This window comes from Zosterops lateralis (genome assembly GCF_965231275.1).
Source record: "Zosterops lateralis genome assembly, chromosome: 1".
Lineage (NCBI taxonomy): Eukaryota > Metazoa > Chordata > Aves > Passeriformes > Zosteropidae > Zosterops > Zosterops lateralis.
The window spans coordinates 48,259,992-48,272,909 of record NC_139762.1 but is presented as its reverse complement, the minus strand read 5'-3'; positions in this window follow the sequence as shown (position 1 = coordinate 48,272,909).

Here is a 12,918-nt window from a genome sequence, read left to right as displayed (position 1 = left end):
TGTTCAGTAGCTATATAAAATTAATTTAACACTGGAAAGGGAGGTTCTGGACTCCCAGTCTGAAAGCATACACACAGCCATGCAGTGTCTGTCTCCTTCCATGCACTGGGAGGGAAGGCAGGGACTGGACTCTGGAGGAGAGCTGGCTCCAGCGTGCTTCCATCAGGAAGGATTGCGCTGGAGTGGAGCCTCTTGACAGATGAAAGAAAAGGGTCAGACTCTGTGCTCGGCTTCTGTACCCATCAATTGTGACAGAAATGGATCCAAAGCAACACTGAGGTGAATCTACAGCTTCAGTCAGTGGAGAACATTGTCCTAAGGAGGTTTCTGTATTTTGGAGTGTAGTCTGTTTCTCTTGTGCTTGTCACAGTAAGATCACCAACACCCTTTTGGTAACAACGTTTACTAGAAATGGGCAACTTGGGGAAAAACCTGAACCTGGGGCCAAGCCAAGGCATCTGGTTTACTTCCACATGTCCAAACACCAGTAATACCTCTAAAGCTATCTGCAGGCATGTACCATACAAAAATGTGCCAAATTATATACATTGGAGAGTGGTTGCCAAGAAATAATGACAGTAATTATTTTCACTGGCTTTTTATTTTTTTTGGCTTGTCCACATCTGTGAGCCCAGAAATAAGTCAAATGTGTTGGAATATGAATTTCAGATTAACCACCTTCTCGGCATCCCCCCTGGCTACACGTTTGCCCCAATGGCTGATGGACTTTGTGGTTCCTCTCTGGACCGCACCAGTTGGGAACTGCAGCAGAACTTACCTTACCAGAATTAACTTGGGAACAGGATCTTCCCTGGATCGGGGGATGGAGGACTGCAATCCAATTTAAAAGTCAAGCACAGAAGGAAAAAATATTGTCAAGTACTTCTACCTTCTGAATCTTCTATTTCAGTATTCTTTAGCATGAGTGGTTGCTCCCCACTTTTCCCAGCTCAGCCAGACAAGCCTATCTGTTTTGTAATTAACAGGCTGGTATCTGGTGTCTGAAAATCTCTACCCATCTGACTGGTTTAGTGTTTCAGAAAGGCTTAAATATGAAAAACACATAAACATCTGGGTTGCATTCCTTAAGTATCCTCACATATCCTGAGTTGGGAAGAGCAGAATGGTACATTGGATAAGCTGGCGTCTGAAGGTTTAAAGACTTCTGGTTAGTGCTTTGTAAGATATAACTTGGCATTTTGTGGTACTTCTCACTTCTGGACTGTATTTTCCTTACTTGCTTTGAAGCTTGTTTTCAGGTTTTTGATGTTATTGTGACTTAACTAGAAAACTAGTCTTATTTTTGAATGTACTAACTTCTTCTTTGGTTTTATGCCTACAAGTAGGTACAGACATTTAAATTAAAAAATCGAAAATTGATGAGGAGATGTTTTCCTGCAGCCTGTTAGCTCATTCATCAAGAATTCAGTGGTATCTGAAGCAGCTTTTTTTCTTTCTAAAGCTGGAATAAAGACCAGTATGTTTGCAAGGCTTTATCCCCTGTGCCTATTAAATAGCTTTGCTTTTTACATGGCAGAGTTGTAGCAGGGGTCCCTTGCTCTGTACGGCACATGTGTGAAGATGCTGACTTCAACAGGATTCACAGTAAAATGTCAAGAGCTTGTGAGGCTCATGTGATCCTGTAAACAACAGAAAGGAGTGTGTCAAAATGCCTCTATGTTCAAGGCGCATACAAAACTCCCTGGAATGTGCAAAGGGTGATTTTAGCATAGTACGAGAGTCAGAGTCTGGTCTCCTTGTTGGACCACATCAATCCTTGCTGCTTTGCAGCCTGCCTGTGCTGGGACACATGACTTGGTGGCACGAGCAAGAATAGTGTTTTCCCAATCCTTCCTCCTTATCCCAAACCATTTGTTCCCCAGCACTCAGGTGAGCATAACCTTGGTCTCTGTTGTTTGAAGCAAAATTGTTCCCATGTGAGTTCTTGGCTCTTGAAAGCAGCTGGCCTCCTCCAGCAATGTTTGACTGGGTTTGTAGACACTATGAAGTTAGTACTCTGAGCACAGAATAATGGGCCTTTCCTGGCACAGAGAATGAGATAATTGAATTAGCAGGAGGAAAACATTAGCATAGAGCAGGTCATGGGGCAGGACGAAGGTTGAGCCAAGTCTATGGGTGTTTACCCCTGTGGTGTGAGCACTGTGACTGATGACAGAGGTGCAAGGATAGACAGCTGAGATCAATGACGGGTCCTCTGTTTTATGCTGCTCTGCCATAGGATCTTTTAAATTGCTTATCTCTGTCAAACAAAAGATGAAATAAGTATGTAGAGCTTGCTCTGGAAAGACTTCCTTTATGTCTCCACTATTTGCTCAGCATATTTTTATTACAAAGAAAAAAATACTTTCCAGTTAGTCAGCTAAAAGGTCCTTATTTGTTTATTCCATTTAACTGAACCATGGAGGTCTAGGGGGAAAGTTCAGTGCTCTGTTTGGGAAACAGAATGTATAGTCCTTGATTCTGCTAACAGGAGACTGGTACTTGATCTATCTGGTCTGCCACTAGTGTCAAAAATAAGATTTAAATTGACCCCAAAACATATAATGAAGTGGCCTGCTGAAAAAATCTCATAATTTCTTAAGAGTTAGAATAGTATGTGGCTGATAACTTTAATTTAGCCCTCATACACCGAGCCAGTGTGACACTGGCTTTGAATTCCCCCTGCCCCAACATATCTTTAACAGTCATCATCCAATCTGCTGCTGAAGAGAAAGTTACTATCTTCTTGTTAGCACCAACAGGATGCGAAGCCTGGCAGAACCCCCCCCTGAGAGGTGTACCTGTGCTGCAGGTGCAGCCCTGTGGAACAAATTCCAGTTACTGTTGAGGCACAAGGAGAGGAATACAGAAATGCCTTTTGAGCCCTTTCATACATCCATGAGGACAGAACCATCAATACAGCCTGTGTCTTCCAAAGAAGGAAGTTTGTTTTTCTGGACATGCAGCTTTGAGATCCTATTTTCTATTACTGTAGGGAGTTATGACTCTTTGGGTATCAATTCTGTGTGGGGTGAAGCAGAGACATCCCGTGGCAGCCCTTGCCTTCTGTGGCCCTGAATCAACAGGGTATGAACACCTCTCTGCTCTGCTCTTGAAGCCTCTCTGGGATGTCAGAAAGCCAGAGGCCTCTCCATCCTTTGGGCTGGACTATTTGCTATATCAAAATTTCTATGGACTCTCTAGATTGGAAAAACTGCTCTTCAAGACCTCTGTTCCCAGTAAGGGATGGGGTGGCATGCTTGTGGGGTGCCTACTCTGGGGCAGAGACTGCTGTGAATCTCCTCTGGCTTTGAGGGGCTGCATGTGAGCAGCTGGGGTATTGCAGGGTTTCCTGAGGTGTTTGGGAACTCCAGGAGTCATGGTAAGATCCTGCATTATGCAGAAATAAAATGTTTCTCACATGAAAAACAAGCAGTCTCTTCCTTTGGCATAGTATATCAAAGTCATTAATTTTCAGCCCAGAGGAAAAAAACACCCTCAGAATGTCAGTGTTTGCAAGGAACAGAAATGCTGAGTGATCTGTGGTGTCTCTTTTTTTAGGGCAATGATGCCACAAAGGCATCAGCCAGCTATGTGCTTGCACTTTCTTTTGGAAACAATATTGCTTTCTTAAACCTTCCCAGACTAAGGCTTTCAAGGCTTTCTCAGGGACTGCAGACCTCCCCATAGCTGAGCTCTCACCAAAGAGGTTCCTTGAGGCTGAAAGATACAAAGAGGGCCATCATATTTCTTGGTCATCTTGAAAAGGACTTGCAGCCTCATCAACAATCCCCTCTGAAAACGTTTGGAACAGTGATGACTGATGTGAAATATGCCTTTGGTGGCTGCCCAGCTGTTGTTAGCACCTGCAAGGTTCATGGATAGGAGATATTAGGGGAAGAGTTTGAAGAATTTGAAACATGAAGAAAAGATATCCTAAGAGCAGATAGAATTGAGGGGTTCGACTTCAGAGACCCATATGTTTTCATGGTATACCTATGGGGTGTGCCTTTGTAAAATATGTAAAAACTTCTATGTAAAGATTGAATTGATTAAACAATGGTCAAGACAAGAAGGAAACAGGTTTGGTACATGAACTAGAGCAATGTAAAGGAAACTGCTTTTAGGTCCATTATTTATATCTAGCCACAGCAGCATGAGGTTGAATATCATGGATATCTTATTCACGAGCAGTGCTCATCTGATATCTGTGATGCTGCTTCTGGCTTGAGTGTAACACATTGGGTGAATTTATTTGCCGCTTATGATTCTTTTAGTGAGAGTCAAGGGTCAGAGGATAGAGAAAACAAGTATTCTTCCCACTCTTTAAGTGTGTGTCACCTGGTGTTCAATGACAACCCCAAAATGTATGTCACTTCCAGCACTGATGGTGGGCAGCAGAGCAGTTGTCACAAATCTGAACACAATAGTGGAAACTGGAGCAACCTCTGCTATGCAGAGAAGCATTTTTTTGTTCATAGAAATCATTGCTGGCTCAGAGTGAACTAGAAAAAGCTGTCCTCTGGACTGTGATGTGTTAAATACTGCAGTCCAAGGCTCTCTGGTAGTCTCCAGATGATGTTACCCACAAAGGCCCCATTAAGCTCCAGTGGAGCAGGACAGCACCCAAGAGACAGATGGATCATGAGGGGTCTTTCCTGTGCAAAGCTCTGGATGTCAATGCCTTGCAGATGCTATGTAAGAACAAAGCACAAGGCTGTAAATAGAAAAGCAAGAAGATCATGATATAAATATTGCTGGAGTGGAAAGCTTTATCTATAAAGAAATAAAAAATGTGCAGTCAGCTTTGCACTAGACAGCTCTTGCAGCACAGGAGAGCTGTGAAATGAACACCTGGCTGGAAGAAAACTTCTTGGATATGATGGCCATTGGCAAAGCTCCAGGGTTGGAATGAAGATTGTAAATCAGAAAACTTTTTCACTGGTATTGGTGGCTGTGCAGGGTCTCAGAAGCTGCATCACCCTAGTTGTGCAGGCATTGCTGATTGCAGTGTAGGTGGTCTGAGGCTCTCAGTGTTCCTCTAATTTCAGTTGCCTTTCTCCTGACAAGCAAGTTAGGGATTTATGATGGGTGAACAGTCCAAGAAATGCTGCTAAACCAGCATGGGAAGCTTTCCTCAAGGCATGATCTTCAGAGCAGCACAACGCAGACTGGATGGTGAGAAGACCTGGCTGCAGCTTGGGAAGCAGCTCATGCCCACCACATGCAGGGTCCCTGCTCATCCTGTCTCATCTCTGTGGCAATGTGTGACACACCTGATCCCTTGTGGAACAGCATTTAAAGAGAAGTATTTTTACCTTCACTGATTGCAGAAGAGGTTTATACAAGGTTGATGATGCTTTCATTTTGGACAATCAGTGTGGGTTTTTCCTTATGAAGTAAATAATTGCCAACTCTGATACAGCAGCAATGTTTTGTGCTTCAGAGATGGTACCTGAAATAAAGGAGAAACGAAGTGCAAACCATCAGCTCTAATCCACTTATCAAAGACAATCAAACTTATAGAGGGGAACAGCTAAGAGAATTCTTCTATTCCTCCTGAATCTTATGGAAATTTTACTGGATTCAGTAAGACCAGGTCAAAATTATTTTTATCGTGAACACTTGCTACCTGTAGTATGCAATTTAAATTTAGACTAAAATGTCATCATATTACTTTCACTTCTTGTTTTCAAAGAAATATTTTGAAATATATACATAGCCTTTCTATGACTTACTGTCTGTCTATAGGATATGTTGTGCAATTTACTACTTCAGTTTTCATTGTAACCTTGACTACTAACATGCAGTTAAAATGGTGACATTGAAATACAAAGTTTTCAAGTATGCCAAAGGCCACGTGGGGATTTGTCCTTCTTTGTGTCAAAAGTTGAGTATAAAAGTTATATAGGTAACTTCAGTTCTGGGAAAATTTTTGGTATATTTTTCTTTACCAGCACAGTTCCCAACCATTTTATAGGGAAATAAAGAAAAATAAGAAGAAACCTTGGTGATTAATTCATGAATAGGATAAGAGCAATCTGCATTGTTTCCATGCATTAGTCAGCTAAAATACTCCTAGCAAATCCTATCTCTTTATCACCCTAATCCTCCAAGTCTGAAGAAAAAGCAATGCAAAAGCATGTTCCGAATGGGAAAGCACCCTCAGCCCCTCTCCCTGTTAACAACTTGCTTTTCAACTTCATGCCATCTTGGGGCACTATTTGACTTAACACTGAGTTCCCATTAATAAGTATATGCAGAACAGAAAATTCAATTTACCATCTCTAGGGTCTCTGCTGACAACTATTCCCCTGATAAAAAACAAATGGTTTGGCTTTGTGTGTGTGAGTAAGATGCTTTTTACCACTGCACTTTCTCTCAGAGAATTGTTCTGTTGATCTTTGTTTTGGAAATATGACTTTTGAATCTGGGAAATCAAACCACCAAGGCAATGCATTGTCTTGGAGAAGTCACGGGCTGCACATCTGAAACACATTGCTCTTCTGCTAGAGATGTTAGCAGTGTAAGCTGTATTATTGATTGCTTTATTAGTTGTGTGTAGTGACTGTTCTTGCTAAAAAAAGGCAAAAAATATTTTGATGGTTTTACCTTAGGACACATAGCTCTTCCATGTCTTCACCTGGCAGAATCCAGCCCTGCAGCCCAGTGCTTTGTGCATCATTGAACCCTGTCTCTGTTGCACAGGAGAGGGGAAGCAGCTGAAAGGAGCAAGTGCCAGGGTAGAGGCTCCTTCAAGCAAAACTTCAGCCTGGGATCCCTGAGGAGCATAAGCAAAGAGAAGCAAGACCTGGTGCACAGGAGGGGGGCTTGCAGAGAGTTATCAGTCAACAGCTGTAAGCCCAGACTCCTTGCAGCTGATAACAGATCTGCTCATTCAGCCTGGCCACTCGTGCATGGAAAATCAAAGAAGACTGAAATCTGTTCAGGGCAAGGGGGAGGGGAATTACCCAACCTTCAGCAAATGCCAGACTACCACAAAACTGTTGTCAAGACACCAAGTGTAGCAGGGGAAGATTCACTTAGCACTACTGCTTTTAAAGATGTCTCTGCTGATTATTGATCTGTGACACAGACAGTCCACTCACCTCTTGTAGCAGGAAATTAGGAATATCTGTGTTTGGTTTGAATTCTTGGTCAGTAGCAGTTGATAGAAATATTGATGTTTCCCAAACTATAGTTATTTACAACTCATGTTGCCTTCAAGAAAACTAGGGATGGATGAAATTCCAACCTACTTTTAACTGGCTAACAACACTTCCAGTTTCTTACTCTATCAGACACTAAAGAGCTTCCTTGTCTATAAGGCTGCATGCAGCAATACAACTGAGCACAGAATAGTGTTTATAGTGTTTCTAAAAAGCCAAATTTCTGCATTCATGTCTAAATTGTTATAAAACATATGCTTCTCTCTTGCAGCCTTTAAGCTACTAGATGCTTCCATATTTGGAGGTACATAGTGGCTGCAACCACTTGTGTAGAGCAGGGATCCCCTCTCCTCCCTGTTTTCTTTAATGGCAAGGAAACCTAAGCACATCCCAGAAGCCACAGCTGATGCATCCTCTGAAAAGTTCTTGCTCGGGATGATGGAGGGGACCAGGAGCCAAAAGAAATAGTGGCACATCCCAGAGAAAGTGCAGCCCTTGCTCCAGCCCTCTCCACAGTGGAGAGATCTCTGTGGTACCTCCCATGACTGTGTAGGTGGGAACAATGTGCAAAAAAACCAAGTTTCTGAGTGAAAAAAATACCCCTGTTCAACCAGGATGGGCCAGTGTCAAAGAGGCAGTAACAAAGCTGTACATCCAGGACAATGGCTAGAACCCAGAAAATTATGATGAAGGTGCTTCCAAAGGAATAGGGTTTTTGGGAGGAAGATTTGGCGCTATGTCTGAAAGACAAATCTTACAGAACCTATCCAATGAACTCAGTAGAGAAGTCTCAAAAGCTGCTGGTACTCATCATCCTTCTGTATAGCTTGGTACCTCCAGGGCTGGCAGTTTATAAAGCCCAGAGAACACTGTCTGGCTGAAAAGCACTAACTATGCAAATGCAATGTGGGTTATTATCATTATGGTCCTTTCATGTTCTTACTCAAATCACTGATGCACCTTCTGCGTCCAGCTGACCAAGCAGTATTTCTTGCATTATAGGATTCTGATTCCACTTCCATTGTTAATGTTCATTACTTTCTTAGAGAGCTACAATTTCATTATTAATACATCAGTGTAACAGAGCACAGATTACATAAATGCATTTCTGAACATTAGCTAAATATTAGTTTTAAGAACAAAATATGCTTCCTATGCCAACAATATGTTCCTTCTTATACAAATACTTTATGGCTACAATTGCTAAAGTACTTGGAAAAGGCTTTTATTATCTTAAAAGAATATAGCAAAATAAACATTTGCTTATCCTCTCCTTCTTCTAAGGAAAACCAGGATTTTGAGTTTGAAAGGAAGTTACCATAAATGTTTGAATCTGTTCAATGATAGTATCAGTAAATTTTAAACCTCTTACCTCTGTGAAAATCAAAGGGTGAGTTGCTCATGATCAGTTTCAATGGTACAACTGTCAGCTGCAGTGTGGTTGTCTCTAACTTTGGTGGTCTCCCTAGCCCTGGCTAGAGAGTTGTTGATGTTGTTTGAGCTGAGGACAGTCCCACATCTGAGCAATGGGATGAGAGCATTGTGGTGATGACTATACTCTTAGTGTCACCAATTTTGGAGCTGAAGCTGGTCCAAAAGCTGATATAGCTGCAAACAGATAATTGGAGCATGGGTGTGATGTATCCAAAGTATTTCTTTGCTGTGGTCAAACCTGGGCTGCTGCTGTCTGTGGGACTAGGGAGACTCAGAGTTTGGTTGATCCTATTACAGTAGCAATTGAGTGCTTAAAAGTATCTCTGTGTTCTGACCCTCTTGGGAGAACTGGGGCCAAAATGTAACACCTGCCTCCTGCTCTTGGGCAGAAACAGGTGCTCATCACATGCCTGGGAGGATGTCTCCCTCCTGCTGGCCTTGCACAGACAGACATTGTGGCCACAGCTGGTTGCATCAGGGATCTTCTGTCCAGCATGGATTCCTGGCACTGGTTTGGTCCATTATTTTGAGACAATCTCCACTTCAGGTCTCATTTCTTGAAATATAGCAAAAGGGCTGGGCTGCTTTATAAGAAAGTTCCTGTGCTTCAATGTTCCCTTCTCACCCCATGCTTTCATGTTTTAACCTTAAAACTAAACTTGGGAATAATTTGGACATCCTCTGAGCAGGATTCTTCTCATTCTGTTCAGAGAAGCCTCAATGCTTACACTGCTGAACTCATCAGTTTTAGCACATCATTTTGGGGCCTTTTTAAAATGCAAGCTAGTTGTGTTATCTCCTCCAGAGATATTCACGGGACAGATGCTCTGGTGGATTAAGTTATTTTATGCATTGTAAACAATAGGCTGATGGAGCTGAAGTGCTGAGGTCCTTTTTTAATCAGAGGCACCAGATTAACTTGCTTTTAGTCTTTCAGAAACTCACTTACTCTTAATGAGTTTACCATGATATAGGTCCACAAATTTCCTGTCTGGCTTCTTTTGGCACTCTTAGATAAAAATGCCATCTGGAAAGGAGATTTATTGGTTTTGAGATGATGTCCCTTCCTTATCACCTTGTTTTGCTGGCCCTGAGCTCATCCAAGATAGCAGTACTTACCTAGACAGCATCAGTTTGTCAGACACAAATTGTGGAAAAATTAATTTAAAATACCTTGACCTTTCTACCCCACTAAGATAGGATTTATTTTTTTCCATAGTAAAACCTCTTGCTAATGTAAACTGCTTACATATATATGTGTATGAATATGTGTATGCATACAAATAAATAAAAGCTTTAGCCTTTTTCTAGTATTCTGCTTTGCTTCCACTGTAAACTCTGCCTCAGTTTTGTCATGGAATGATTTCTATTTTGCATTTGTATTTATTTTGCAGAAGTGAGGCTGGAGCTTCAAATGGCATCTATTGTTGTGTGCTAAGATGCCAATGCCAGCCAGAGGGAGTTTTGTGGCATAGTTTTATTTAGAGACTCTGCAGCTCAACACAATTTTCAGCATTTAACTCCATGTGTATGGCTGCCCTAGATAGAGGGGTGGGTGCAGCCACTGGATGAAGTTTGGCTGAAACAGCACAGATACTTTCCATGACATCCAAGTGACAAGGGCTTCCCCACTCTCCATTTCTGGGGATTCAGAAAAATATAAAACATCATTTAATCAAGACTGCACCAGAAAAATGAGCACAAATACTCACTGGTGCAAGTGTCCAGGGCTCTTCCTCATAGCCAAAAACTAGGCAAAGAGAAAAACTTGGAAAATAATTGTTACTGACTATAGAAGTTGCCAGGGCATGTGATGTGTGCATGCTCACATGTGTTATGGTAAGGTAATGTGGAGGACAAAGCTCCTGTTAACTCTTTGCACTTGTGCTCTAGCAACAGCACTTAAAATTTATTCAAGACATTTAAAACAAAACAATTTACATAGAAAAGAGAAAATAGAAAAGTGTTTCCAGTTCTGTGTGAGCTGTAGGAAGGTTATTCCTTTATACTCAGCCTTCAGTGTTAAGGGATGAGTGTATCTTTTTTGTTGTTGTTGTTTGCCTCAATTGCATTCCTGCACAGATCCTGGCTGTAACTACTCATGTGCTGCTTCTTCAGTGATTAAAGAAGCATTGTAGAAAAACAAGTTTGCATTTTCAGAAATATGTGGAGAAAGGCTTATGCATGAATTGGAGGAAGGCATAGAAATTTGCAGTGGTGTTCATAGCATCATTTATTAATTACAATAATAACAAATTATGATTAGTTCTCTATAGTTTAGATAAATTTGCTCCACTGTTCATGGATGCCTAAACTTGAAGGGACTCCTGGGCATCAAAAACAAGCTCTGCTGGAATTATTTAAATCAACCTAAGCATTTAAAAGGCTGTGTGCTTTTAACTGCTGCAATCTATCTTGTGGCAATGCAACCATGTGCTACATAGGAGCAGAAGGCTGCCTCAAGAAATGTATGTGATGTGCAAGGAGGGGATTTTTCAAATGTGTTTTAAAAGCATTGCTTTCCTTTCCTTGCATTTGTGCTTTATTCCCATATATTGGTTTTGATGCAAGTTCTTTACAGCAAAATGTTCCTTTTGATGTAGGAGACTGACAGTTAATTGGTTTCAAGGAATGACTTTACAATGATTTTTCTTTACTGTGACTCTTTATAGCTAGAGAGAAGAAAGATGACACATAAGCAAAATTAATTTTTGCTTTTTTCTCTTTGTAAAATTTGTGCTTAACGATCTTGCCTCTTCCTCAGTGTTGTGTTTTTTACTGCAGTGTCCTAATCCAAGCCCTGATCTCACTTTCACTTAGTGTCTGAGCTCTGATGAGCTGTCAGCACTTGATACAGTCCCTTTCACTCCTTAGTCTCTCATTTAAGAATGGAGTATTTGACTCTCTCAGTGGCTCTAGACGTCAGCTAAATTTTTACAGGACTCTCTTAAAGGAATATTTTGTATTTGCTGCCATGCTAACGGAAGATGTGAGAGCTGCGTTTGCCCTATCCCAGCATGCGCAAGGGAAATTATCATCATGTCAAATTACAGCTGCTGACTCCTGCCAGACAATTCCCTGCCTTATCTTATCTATCTACATTTTTTAATGCCATGCTCATCATCATGGCATCTAAGTGCTTTAAAAGTTTTCCATTGTTTCAGAAGAAAGATACATTTATGGGTCTGTTAGTGGAAAACTTTTCCTGGTTCTGGCTATTTGATCTGTGTGTGAACAAGGGTGATAAAGGTTAAACTGAATTAACAGTGAAAAAGTGACCTTCCAGTGCAACCAGTGCAACAACCTTTGACTTGCCAAACCTGATCCTTGTTGATATTTTGCCCAAAATACATTGTGTGACTTTTACTTCTGGTTATGTTTGAGGATTAGCTGGATGCTGCAATGCTTCTGGCACTGGTGGTGGAATGAGGGATCAAGCACTGACACAAGCTCTTGCTCTGTTCCAGTTCATGCTCTCATAGTGATCTTGGGTCTGGTTTGAAGTATTTGAGCCTTTTTGGTTGCCAAGAAGGTGGCACATTCATTGGAAATAAATCAGCTTGGCTTCTGCATTTGAGTTTTATTTTGTGCTTCACATTGTAAGGAAACCCGGTGCCAAGACTGTTGGATGTTAAGTAAAACAATTTAAACTAAGAATTGCTGAGATGGCAAGAAGCCCACAAGGGATTTCTTCCTCATTAATCACATTTCTGAGCAAAACCATCATTTATGTCTCCTAAATGTTCTGGGGTGTCAGTTGTAAACAGCTCCTGTTTATTTTTCAACCTGTATCAAAGAACTTAAGAAATTAATATAGAGGTTGAAACCTAAATGTGTATAGGCATGTGCTTTGCGTGTGTGGATGCTGCTGGCACCCTTCACAGGACAGATCTGTGTCTCTAGCTCTTTCACTGTCCCCCACTGACTCTGGTTCTACAGTCTACGGAAGTCTGGTCTGAAGGCAGCCACCTGACTGATGCTGGAGACCAAAGTGTCACTTGCCAAGTACTGCCTTTGTCCCTGAGACACACCACAGCCTTCAGAATCCTTGTATGGCTCGTGGGATATCAGATTTTGCCTGTGTACTTGCTGTGGTTGCTACTGTGCCTTTCCTAGAGTTTGTGTTGTTCTGATGTGCTGTGCACTGCTGCTGCCCAGCTCAGTGCTAGGCAGCAGGCTCTTTGATCCTCTCCTCAAGTCACAGCTGATCCGTGGAGATCCCTGTCTGATCTGACAGCTCTCCATGTTTTCACCCTTTGACCTAGATCAGTGTTGGAAAAATTAGCAGACCAAAAGCAAGCTCATATTATTTTAT